Here is a 13,639-nt window from a genome sequence, read left to right as displayed (position 1 = left end):
CTTAGGCAAGTACAAAAAGAAAAACACATAAGATTCTTTCTTCCAGAAAGTTCCTAACTTTTCAAAGAATTAGAATATTTTCAAATGATTAAACTTGCTGTTAGGTGGCAGAATAGCATGATGGTTAAAGGCATCAGTACTACAGTCACATACCCGGAATCAACTTTATGATGTGTTATGTTTCAGCAGTTCTTTAATTTTCTCATATGTAAAATGGGAATAATAATAATATTTTGTACATATGTGATTTATAATTATTATGAATAATAGAAGAAATTACATAAATGTTATAAGAAGAATCTAAGACCCATCATCAGCTCTATGTAAAAGTGAATTGTTTTTTTAAATGTGGTGATAAGAAGAAATTATATGAAATAAACATCACTTCTGGGATGCTGGGATGGAGAAATGACTCACTTAATTTCTTATGTAACAGTGTCAGCATTTAAGTGCCAGTGTACTCATTTATTTAATATGTGCAAAGTTCTTTAAGATAAAGAGATGGAGTGTGTTTGTGTGTGTGTGTGTGTGTGTGTGTGTGTGTGTGTGTGTGTGTCTGTGAATGTTGTATATTTAAGTGTGTGTGTTTATTTCATTCCTTGGTTCTAAAAAGGGCTCAAGTGAGTGGATCTCACTTGGTGTCTTTCAAATAGTTAAAAATTCTGGAGCTGAAGTTATCTGAAGTTTACTTCACTCACAAAGTGTGGTACCTAAATCAGAATGACTGGAATAGCTAGCTGGAGGATTGTAAGGCATCAACCAACTTGATCTTCCTCGTGTCTTATGCTCTAGAGTTCTCAGAATATTTGTATGACTTATGGTAAGTATCTTTCCATATAATGAACATTTCAAGGGAGACAGAACAAGTTTCCAATTCTCTTAAAGGCTAGTTCCCAAATTTGTAATTATCCCTTCCACTAAAATCATTATAGCAAAACATATATACCCATATTTATAGCAGCACAATTCACAATAGCCAAATGTGGAACCAGCTTACGTGTCCATCAACAGAAGAATGGATAAAGGAAGTGTGGTATAAAACCACAATAGAGTTTTATTTAGCCATAAAATAATGAAATCATGTCATTTGCAGGAAAATGAATGGAACTTTAGAACATTAGTTTAAGTGTAATAAGCCAAACTTTGAAGGTCAGGGTTGCATGCTAGAGAGGAACAAAGAAAACAAAGATGGAGAGGTAGTCTCATGAAAATAGAAGGGGTATCAGTAGAGTAGAGGAAAGGGACTTGGGGAGGGAGGAACAGAAGGAAAATGGAAATACTGGGGAATGATATTGGCCAAATTATATTGTTGTACTGTGAGTATATGTGAATATGTAATGACAAATGCCACTATTATGTACAACTATAATGCACCAGTAAAAATGGGGAAAAAAAAAAAAACAATGACAAGTCAGACCAACTTTAAGAAACTGGAAGATTAGGAGGTGTGTTCAGGGAGAGACAAAATTCAAGATGGCCACCTCAGAGACAAGTCCTCAAAGTAATGATTTACTAATCTTATTCTACAGAGGATAAAATGTAAATTGAAGGGAAACTTTCCCAAAACCAAACCAAGAGTTGAGGTACGCACCCCGTTGACCCCCATACTGCATGCAAAATCACTACGATGTTCCTTACCCAGGATATGATGGAGCTGTGGGGAAAATCCTGACTTGAGAGCTGATCCCATTACTACTTTGAATTTGCTGCATGATGTTGAATAAATTCAATCCAAGCTCTGGGTCTCCATGTCCTTTTCTGTATTTTAATGGGGTCAATTAATTAATCAGGTAGGCAACCTTAGAGCTAGGATTCTGGAGGTGAGACAATCTGTGCTTCACCTCCTTGACTTACTGGTTGGTAGACGGACTTCTTGATCATTAGAACCATCAGCATGTCAACTCCATGTTCATGTCAGTTATTAACTTTGCAGATTTCCTTTCAAGAAAGACTGCTGGGACAGTTGGGAGTACTTTCAGCCACTTCAGAGTCTACCTCAGCTGCAGAAAGCTGCTTAACCCAAGGTTATGCACTTTCAGGAGGGTCCACATCCAATGACCAATCGAGGCATGAGTGTCACAACCTGGCTATTCCAACTCATCCTGAAGATAAGCCTAATGAACACATCCACTTCAGAGCCCCCCGTGGGATTGACTGGAATTGTTAAAAGGTCTAGCATCTCAACTTCAGCTTCTACAAAACCTTACCTGCTTCCCATCTGCAAGGACAGTCCCTAATACAAATCCTGCAACTGAACTCTATCTGAATCTGCTTTCCAGATCACACAGTCAAAACTGTTCACACAAGTCCTGTAAAGATGGATTTTTCAAAAATCATTAATGGAGAAAAGGGGAAATCTGTCTTTTGGTTCCCAGTTTCACACAGGAAGAAACTGGCACTTGGAGATGAAAAGGGGATTTCTGTATAACAGATCAAGTGATGGTAGATACAGGGTTGCCTAACATCGTTGCCCCATGTTCGTTCCAGTTTTCATGGAGAAAATCCTAAAGTTTCCAAGATAGTTTTAGTTGAGTATACTTTGGATTTCTGTAATAATTAAGTGAAACTTCATGTTTATATTCTTATAAACTTTTAGATTTTAATGCATTTTCAAGTCACAAAAGCTCTTTTATATTCCAAATGTCTGATCATTTGCTTCTGAAAATATAATAAATATCATCTACACGTGGAACCCAATTTTTATAGCTTTTCAACAAATTATATACTTATTTCGGCCTTCTTTTCCTGTTTTTGATTTCCTGTAGAGATGAAAAAATCAATATGTATTTTAATCTACCATTATTGTCTGATTTACCCTACCAGAAGAGAATGGTTTAGATCAATGCTTCTCAAACATGACTATACCTTTAAATCTCATAGGAAACTTTTCAAAATACAAATTCCAGAATTATCTTCTTTCAAGTCAAGTAAGTCAGAATCTCTAGGGAAGAAATACAGACGTACTGTATTTTGAAAACTACCACAAAGACTCTGAAGTATAGTCAGGATTAGAAATCATAGGTTTGATTATGGCTGCCTAATATACATTAGATTATCTTATTTTGAAGCTGTATAAGAGTACATATTAAAACTGTAGAATTCCATTCACTCGTTCATTTATTTAAAAAATTTTTGCCTTCAACAAATATTTCCTGGGTATTTCCCATGTGCCAAGCATTTAACTAAACCTTTGAAGATTAAGCAATGGAAAGTTTAGTCTTTCATTTTGATGAGTAAAATTTGTAGTAGAGATTGGGCCAGGATTGGCATGTAAAAAATAATTACACTTCAATAAATAAAAAAGTAAATAAACTTCAGTAAATATGTACAGTACTATGTACACAAAGAGATATGGGTCCAAAGAAGACAGAGGGATCTTGCAATGAATTGGGAAGTTCCAAGAATGGTAAATTTTCTAACTGATAATTTGGGTTAAAGACAGCATTCCTGAGCAAGTTATATTTGAAATTACCTAGAAGAAAGCACAGAACGGTAGGGATACTAATTGGATAAGATATTTCAGGCAATATCTTGAGATACTAGAAGTAGAACCAATTCAAGACCTTGAAATATAGCAAGTTCCAAGATCCTATCATGCAAATTAAATTGAAAGTTTTTAGGCTAAGGAAGTGGCTCAGTGGTAAGGTGCTAACCTAGTGTGTGCAAGGTCCCAGGCTCTACCACTAGCACCTCAAATATATAAATATAAAAATAAAACAAATAAAAGTATTAGTTTATCATTATGGACACTCTGATTAACAGGTGTCACAAAGTGGTAGAAATAAGACTGCTGCTCCATGTGGATTAAAATATTTTCAAAATATCTATATGATATCAAATGCCACTGCAGCAATATTGAACGTCTGTATCTCAAATCTAGTGTTCAGAGTTTTACATATATCATCTTACTCTCCAATTCTATAAGGCAAGAATCGTCATCCCTATTCTTCAGATGTGATAAATGAGAACATGGAGAGCATAAAGTACTTAAACAAGGTCATGTATCTTAGGAGGGAAACACTGATTTGAGATCCCAATAAGAATCCACAAAGGGACAAAGTGAAAGCATCAGGTGCTTCCACCCTTAGTCATTTTTTACAATGATGGACTTAGAATTCTATAAAATGTCCAATCAAAATATGTATAAAATGAAAAGGCTCTATTCAATGATGTCTTTCCATGAGGAAATAAAAACTCTTAAACATTTATTGTGAGGATTGTCATAAATAATACAAATAAAATGCATCATATTACTTGACATAGTCTAAGCACAATAGATGATAGCCATTATTATTCTTTTAATATCAGTTTATTATTAGTGCTATAAATAACATTCAATCAAAATTTATAAAAATTTTCAAGTTACATAGTGCTTTCATAAAAGTCATCTTGCATTATATTTACCTTGTCTCCACAAAATTGACTATCTCTTTTACAGAAAAGAAAACAAAAAACATGTCTTTCACTTAACTTTCCAAACCATAGAATGAGTGGCTAATGAAAATGAAATGCAAAAGAGTATTGTGTCCCCTCCCTTTTAGGTTGATTCAACAGTTTTTAGCAAGTCAATTCCTCGCACCAGGAACAAATAGGGAAGCAGTCTCTCTCTCTCTCTCTCTCTCCTCTCTCTCTCTCTCTCTCTCTCTCTCTCTCTCTCTCTCTCTCTCTCTCACACACACACACACACACACACACACACACATTTCAAGACTTCAAAGGATTACCAAAAAATATAGGATTTAAGGTGTCAAAATCTCAGAAAGAAGAGAAAGGCATTGAGGTGAGCCTAATGATTTTTATAGCCTTTCTTCTCAAGGCATTTGCTGGTTACCAAATTGCACTGGGGGGAACTCTAAAAAGACAAACAACAGCTCGTTCAGAGAAGCACAAAAACTTAACAAAGTTTTAATAATACATAGGGTTAGAGAGGGGAAAAAAACTTGGAATCCCAAGGAAGCAGGGATGCCAGAGAGGAGGGAAGAATAGAGAAAGTGAACTCAATATACTAGTTCATGTTTCCCTAGAGGCAACTGCCAGTTTCTTAAGCATAGCAGGATGAGAGGCTAAACAAAGAGGAGAAGAAATTTTCTGAGAAGATGAGAAACTAAGCAGAGCTCTGGGGAGCTTCATAGTACTATGTACACAAAGAAACATGGGTCCAAACAAGATAGAGAGACCTTATAAACACCCAGACTCACAAGTCAGATTTTTGAAGGAGTTCGTGCAAACTAAAAATCAAATATGATTATAAGTTAAAAATCCTTGTGTGTATCATAATTATTAATTTAGGTATGCTTATCCACATTCAGTGATGATCTTCTTGCTGATAAGACCCATATCTTTAGTTTTGTAGGACATTGTATATTGCACAATGTGTAATAGAAGTTCAGTAATATTTGGCAAATAAATGAAGATGCGAATGAATATAGAATATATAAAATAAGTGGCCTGTTTTTTGGACTCTACATGTATTTGATTATTTTAAAAAGAATAAGGAAGCAATTTTTAAATAAAGTTTTCGTATGACATTTAAAAAAACTAAATCCAGTTATCTATATAACTGGATCCCCAGCAACAGTTCTGCTTTCTTCTTCTTCTCTAACTACTTAGCAAAAATTAAATTAAGTCATATATGAAGGTATATAATATCATCTAGCATCTCCATAACTTCTATATACAACATCTAAGATCAAATGTAAATTACAATTCCAACCCTGAAATACTGCCAAGAGGACATTAAAAAAAAAAAAGCAAGAAAAGAAAGAGAACCCAGAGATAAATTCAAAGATGATTCAGATATTTAACTTATTAGAAATGGACTCTAAAATTGCCATAATTTATATGTTCAAGAAAGTAGATGACAAGATATAGAATTGCACCAGAAAGGAAGAATCAATAAAAAGCAGCAAACAATACAGTTCCGACTCACACCACTGCTTCTGACCAAATGAGAGCAGAAGGAATCAGATTTGATCTCCTCTTGGAAACACACTTGAAATTGGACAAAATTTATGAGAAAAGATGCTTTTTGAGATATTGGAGATCAAGAAATGAAGTGCAATGATCCCTAAGAGTTAAGAATAAAAACCAGAGAAGCTCTTTGGATGCCCATCTGATTGCCTTGAGGGAGAAGGCAGCCTGCAGAACAGAAAAGAAAATCTGGGAGAGTCTGTGATTTGCAAAGATAAGGCAAACTATCTGTGAAGAGCAAGGAGGTTTAAGCATTCAGGGCAAATTTTCAGAAAAGATAGAGCTGCACACAGAGAATCATAAAAGAGTGTACTGGATATCTACCTCCCCTTCCTCCAACCTGGCCTCAAATATTTAACAAAGTAGCCAAAGTGTCTGGGAAAGAGTGTTAGCAGTTCACACAGTGCTGGGAATGGTGTCTGTTCCCACTCAACAGACCAGAGAACCTAACAAAAGACAGGGCTTTGGGTTTGAAGTAGGATCAAGTAGTGCATCAGTATCCAGCCCAGGGCAGGAGTTTAAACACCTCCCACAGACACGTTTGGCTATGCCAACCACTGTCACTTGTACACATCTAGTGAGACCTAATTACTCTCAAACAAGAAGTTACCTGAAGGAAGGCTGTTACTTACAGATGGATATCAAAGGACTGTGTAAAACCAGGCTTCATGATATCCTAATCCCCCAAGTTTCAGGAAAGCTGTCCAAGGGAGATAGAGTTTTGTCTGCATATACCCCACTTGGACTTGATGAAGGAACTTGGAAAGCAAGCATCCCGGATTTTACCCTTTGGGGCAACATGGCATGATGAGCTAAAGAAAGACACGAGCTCCCTAGGTGAGACAGGCTCCGAGTCCAAGCTGCTTAGGCCAGGACCCCTTACCTCAGAATATCACATCCCCAGCACATTCTACAGTTATTCTTAAGATCTACAAGTAACAAAGGCAGAGGAATCAGGGTTTATCTAAGGCACCCAGAGAACTATCCTACATTGTCCTACATTGACAAGATCTTGTCAAAGTTTTGTGGAAGAATTTCCTCTAGACTTATGGTTACAATAACTTATGTTGTCTAAGGTGTAAACAGATAAACTATGGTTCATTATATAATGAGATACTACCTACTACTAAAAAAATAAACTATTAATCATGCAATATCAAAATAATTATTCAGTAAAGAATTTAATACAAAATATAAAAAGAATACTTGTCAATAATAACAACAAAAATCAAATTGAAAACTGGGCAAAGTATTTGAATACTTTCCTGCAAATGAGATATATAAAAGGCCATTGAATGCAGAAAATAACCTAAGCATCACTCATGAAGATATAAATAACAAGTACAATTAAGTACCACTTTGCACCTATTGGGATGGCTATCACAAAAAAAAAAAAAAAAAAAATAGCAAGCGTTGGCCAGAATATGAAGAAATGAGAGCCCTTGTGCAATACTGGTGGAAATGTAAAACGGTACAGGTAGTGATAGTATGGTGATTCCTCAAAAACTAGGTAGAATTACCATATGATCCAGCAATTCCCCTTCTGGGTATGCACTCCAAATAGTTGAAAGCAGAGACTCAAAAAATATTTGGAATCTAGTGTTCACAGGAGCATTTTTCACAATAATCAAAATGTAAAAACCACCTAAATGACCACCGGTGAATGAATGGATAAGCCAAACCTAATGAGTATGCATAGTGGGATATTATTAAACTTTAAATAGAGTACAGAATTCTGATACATGCTACAACAACCAAAACTTGAGGACATTACATTGAGAGAAATAAATCTGACAAGGGAGGACAAATATATAAAGTATCTTATGTAAGGTACCTAAAATTAAAGTTCATAGAAACAGAAAGTAGAATAGATTTATCAGGGGTAAGGGGAAAAGAGCAAGGGATGTTATTAATCAAAGGGTTCAGAGGGTTTTGTTCTGGATGATGGCAAATCTCTGTGGATAGTAGCACTGGTTATGCTACAATGTAAATATACTTAATGTTATAGAACTGCATAGCTAAAAAATTAAAATGATAAATTTTATGTTTATTTTGCAACCAAACATAGTAATAACAAAGAGTACACACCATACTGTTTACTTCCATTGGCATAATTTTCTAGAATTTGCAAACTAATCAATAGTGATAAAGCACAAATCCATGCCTGCTTGATTGTGGAGAGAAAAGGGACATGAGATTGAAAAGGGAAATAAGGAAGGAAGAAGAAGGATATTTTCATTCTCCTGAATTTTGGTAATGATGTCACAAGTATTCCCATATGTCAATATACATCAATTATACACTTTAAATATGTGTGATTCATTGTATTTCAATTATCTCTCAATAGAGATTTAAAATCAATTTTAAATGAAATGATGACATTAAAAAACATGATGATTAAAATGAAAATCACATTAGAAGGATTTAACATCAGATTAGACACAAAGACAGCATTAGTTAACAGATGTCAGAAGAAAATATGTAAACTGAAGCATGAACAATTAAAAGGATGGGAAATTTTTCAAAGAAAAAAGAATGTGATGCACGGTGAAATCATTAACATATAAAGAACTATTTATTTAGGAAAAGACAGAATAAGTTTAAAAGATATAGTGGCCAGAGTTTTCTAAAATTAAAAAAAATCACTCAAGACAGATTAAAAAATGCTACAATCACTAAACTGTATGTATACAAAGAAAACACAATGTGGACACATAAAAGTAACCCTAATGAAAACTACAATATATAAAAAGTTTTAAGTAAAAACAGAAAAAAAGACAAACTGTACTCAAAGAAGCAATAATGAAAAATAAAAATATCAATTTTCAATAGAAATAATGTAAGTCAGAAAACAATGGAATATGATTAAGTCCTCAATGAAAAAAAATATAATGACAAAATATAACAAATATAGTATATGTATATATCTATGTATGTGTACATGTATATATATGATTATTACATGTATATTAGCATCTTAATAGAGTGTATATGTATATGAGTAAATATGATATGGAATACAGTATACGCAGTAATAGCGGAATTGATATTGATATTAGAATATTTACAAAAAATTGATATTTTGACACAAAAGCAATTCTCAAACAAATGTCTGAAGATTGAAATTATACACAGTATATTTTCTAATAACAATGTAAGCATAAAGAGAATGTTTAAAATAGATGACAAGAAAATTTCAAATTCTTTGAAATTAAAAAATACATATAACTGACTTAGTGTATTTTCAAAATATAATTATGAAGCATTTTTGTTTAAAATATATAAAAAACACATATAAATCTGTAGAATATAGAAAACCCAATAAAAATAGGCAAAACATTGCACAAATCAGAATAGACAAATGTCTTAAAAATATCAAAAGGTTTACCTTTATCTATGAAAGTTAGAACAATATGTGATGTCACTGTATTCCCTCAGTATAGCAGAAACAAAATGTCTACTCAGGGTGTGTTAGTAAGAACATGGAGTGCCACGCATTGCTGGTGGAGTGCAAATTATACAAACCTAAAAATTGGTATTGCCTACTTAGTTTGAAAATATGCATACTCTATGACCCTGAAATTGATCTCAAAATATGTCTAACCTAAATGTGTCAAATGTTCAACAACTAAAAATATTTATGTACTAAATGCTTATAAGTTTATGTAATTTACATTATTTTAAAGTATGCAATATTTTAATTTTTATTATACTATATTATATTTTAGTAAATACTGAATGTTTATTTTTTAAATGCTCTGATAAACAGGTTTATTCAATATACCCAAAATGTTTGTGCATGGCACTAATTGTGAATGCCAAAGACTTGTGAAAACCTATGATTCAATTAAGTGTGGATTTGGTAAATAAATTGTGGCATACTTTACGAAATAATGCTCAATTGCTACATGCAAAAACGAATAAATCCCAAAGACAATATTAAGTGAAAATACCATAAAATAATCTCTTGTTGGTTGGGGACAGTCAGGGAGAAGGGTCCAAGGCAGGCTTCCAAGGGCCTGGTTATATTCTACTCTCTGACATGACACACTCTTTGACATGGTACACTGGCATATTCTCTCTGTGAGAATATATTGAACTGAACAGCTCTGTGCATTTTACTGTACGCATATTATGCATCATTAAAATATTTGTTTAAAATAGTCTTCAGACTTCATATCTCATAATCTTTTTATAATATTGTGTTGTCTTAAGGCCTGTATGTAGATGTAGCCTAAAAACAAAAATAATGGTCACCATTAGAAAATATTAATTAATGCCCTACCCTCCAGAGCATGTTTTATTTAGGATCAACAATGACTTCCATAAAAGATGTGATTTCTGTCCTCGTGGGGTTTATAATGTGGTTGGTGAGAGTTTTGTAAAATTGCAATAAAAGTGAAAATACAGATCTTAAATAATCACTTAAGCATTTAGTGATAATAATCACTATATGGGGTACAATAAAGAATACTTTAATGAGAAAAAGTGAATATATTTTGGGAATCTAAATTTATTGCCTAAAAATATTTTTTCTTAAATAAACTACCATTCTCATATGCAAATATAATTGCAATGTTTGGTAAGACTTGTGCATACACCAGAAAATGATTTGCTAATAAAATGCCAGCTTATTTCACAAAACTGTTTTCTGAAGCGTTTTGAAAATCAGTTGCTCCAGGGAAGGACAAGATGGTCACGACTCTGGTCATTAAAGGGTTGAAAATGTGCAGAAATGGACATACATTTTATAGCCATGTTTTTATCTTCATGACTCTTAGCAATCTTTCCAAGATAGCCGAAGGGATTTTGAATCCTAAATAAAATGCTTCTTTAACAATTGATATTCAAGTCAACAGAGCTATTACTTCCCATTTTAATTAGAAAATGATGAGCATTCAATGTGTTCTAGTTCCTTAGAAATTAAAAATCCTGTATGTGTTCATGTGTGTCCTTTTTCCAAAAACAAAACTTACAAGAACAGGAAAAATAAGTCCTTCTAACCCATCATCCCGAACAAAATGTTGACATAAAAATTAAATGAAGCACTGTTGTTAACTAAATTCACCCTTACATGATGTATGTGTGAATTGAAGCATCACATTGTACCCCATAAATATGTACAATTATTATGTCAATCAAAAACAGTTTTAAGTAAAATCCCAAAAAGAATTAAACAAGGCAGCATATCTCAAAGATATTTGTGAACTCACAGTGCTATATGATTATGAAAGGAATTTGAGAAATTGCCTTGTCAAATGACAAATTTTACAAGCTGAAGAACAATACCCTATTGGGACATTTACTTACCCAAATACTTCACAGAATTTTAGTGGCAGAGACAAGACCAAATCTCCACCCCTAATTTCAACTCATGTGTCATCTCTCCCCAGAATCCAACTCCTGATGTTGATTTATAGAAGTTCAGAATAGTTTCTTGATAAATATTTATGACCAAATGAAGCTCAGATCCTTGCTCTTGAGCAGGTTGGCTGCATCTTATGCTTCTCCTGTTTTTCTCTTCTGCACCCTGTAAACAAAGTTATTTTGCTCACAGCCTAGGTACAGGGAAGCTTGTACAGATCAAGGGTTTTACATTAAAAAAAAAAAAAAAAAAAAAGCAGGAGTCTCTAATGCTGAATATTTCAGAATTCGTTAAATGTTGCTGTTCTAGTAATTAAAACCATTAATAGAGGTAAATAAATTTGCCCATTCCCCTATGTAATTCATGGTGATATGAAGTAATTAGTACTTTATTTCATTGCTGGAATTGGTATTAATTAATTCACTTGCCAGGTAATTTGTTCAGCTGTTTAAGGATTTTTTTCCTTGTAATTCTGTTATTACTTTTGTCCAATAATTTTGAAAACACTATGTAATTAAGTGATAACTGAGGCCATTACAATTACACTTAGTAACTACAGCGACAGTCATCACTTTCTGTTGAGTCAGCACAATAATTCAACACACTATGTTACATGTTAGCTTACTAGGAAGTACATGCCTCTGTTCTTTCTTTGGAAGCTATTTTTGGTTTCATTTTTTTCCCCTTTAAACAGTGACAGCAAAGGCTGCAAGCTAGGCTGGCAATGTAGCTTAGTGGTAGAGATCTTGCCTCCCACGGGTGAGGCCCTGGACTCTAACTCCATCATCAACATACAGAGGAGCTGCAAGCCTCCTCTCTGTTCGGCAGTTCATAAGCCCATCCAGTGATCCACCAGTTACTTTCTGCTCACCTCCTCCTCACACCACTCTATCCTAACCACCTCCACCTCATCCTTCTCCTGAAGTAACCTCTTTTTCTCCCTCATTTAATCTTACTCATCCTTCAGTTAGTTTCCTTGTTGGAATCTTCATCTTGTATAAGAATTACTTATCTTCTGCACATCAACAAATATCAATTATATTCAAGTTCCAAACGTTCTGTGGAAAATGTAGTTGTTCACATGACCAACAGAGCCCTTGACATCATGGGCTTAGCATAGAAATTGGGAGGAGACCTTAAACTGATTACATACAATCATTATTACAATCATAATTCAATCATTAGGGTATACAAAACACTATGAAGTAGAATTATAGACAGTACAAAAGAATTGGCATTATAGTTTTTCAATACTTTGATCATATCTGAAATGAAAGTAAACACATGAAAAATGAAAAATATTTATTTTCTTCAAGTCTAGTGCATGTACAGAAACAAACAAAAAAATGTTCATGGGTGAACTCAGCACATGAATGCCTATTATCTCAGGGTCCCTTCTCCAGACCCATACGGAAAATGAAAACTACATTTTACTTCTCTCACTAAACTAAAAGCCTACCACTTGTTCAGACTTTCACTAACTCTGATAAATTTGTCTTATATTTAAGACCTACTCAAAAGTTTGTTGGAGTAGGACATTCTCTTTCTTCACAAGGTTATCTTATTTCCACCATGTATTGTCCTAGGCAGGAAAACCTTCTCAGAGTTACATAAACATTACATCTCCTTTGAAACTTTTATCCAATCTGTCTGTGGCTGATAACAGAACCAATTTTCCACTGAGGAACCACAGCCTTAGGAATGTTGTAGTAATATAGATCATTTGCCAAATGTGAATCCAAATGCCCTGGGTCTAAAGTGGAGTCTGAGACAATGTATTTCTAATGAACTTTCAGGTGAAGCATAATACTGTGAGTGTGAGGACCCCATTTGGTGTAGCAGGGATATAGATATTTTAATTTGAATAAAGTGCTATGATTTGTAGGTAGTTTGCTTTCCCAAGGTTCATGTGTTAGAAGCTTGGTCCCAGGTGAGCCAGTATTAAGAGGTGGTAGAACCTGTAGAAGGTGGAACCTTGTGGGAGGTGGTTAGGTCATGGGGGCACTGCCCTTGGAAGGGATAAATGTTGATCTTCCAGAGTGAGTTGTTTCCTGTGAGAGTAGGCTGTTATCAAAGAGTGAGCCTAGACCCTAAATTTCTTTCTGGCTTCTTGTCTTGTGATGTGATCTCTCCCTCTCACATAAGCACTATGATACCATCTGCAATATAATACATAAAGGGTGCCCTCACCTGTGCTGAGTGATTGTGAGTGCCATGCCTTTGAACCTCCAAAAGAGTTTGATAAATAAATCTCTTTCTCTTATCCAGTGCAGGTATTCTGTTATGGCAACAGAAAATAACCTA

This window comes from Sciurus carolinensis, chromosome 3 (assembly GCF_902686445.1).
Source record: "Sciurus carolinensis chromosome 3, mSciCar1.2, whole genome shotgun sequence".
Taxonomy (NCBI): domain Eukaryota; kingdom Metazoa; phylum Chordata; class Mammalia; order Rodentia; family Sciuridae; genus Sciurus; species Sciurus carolinensis.
This window is presented reverse-complemented; position numbering follows the sequence as displayed.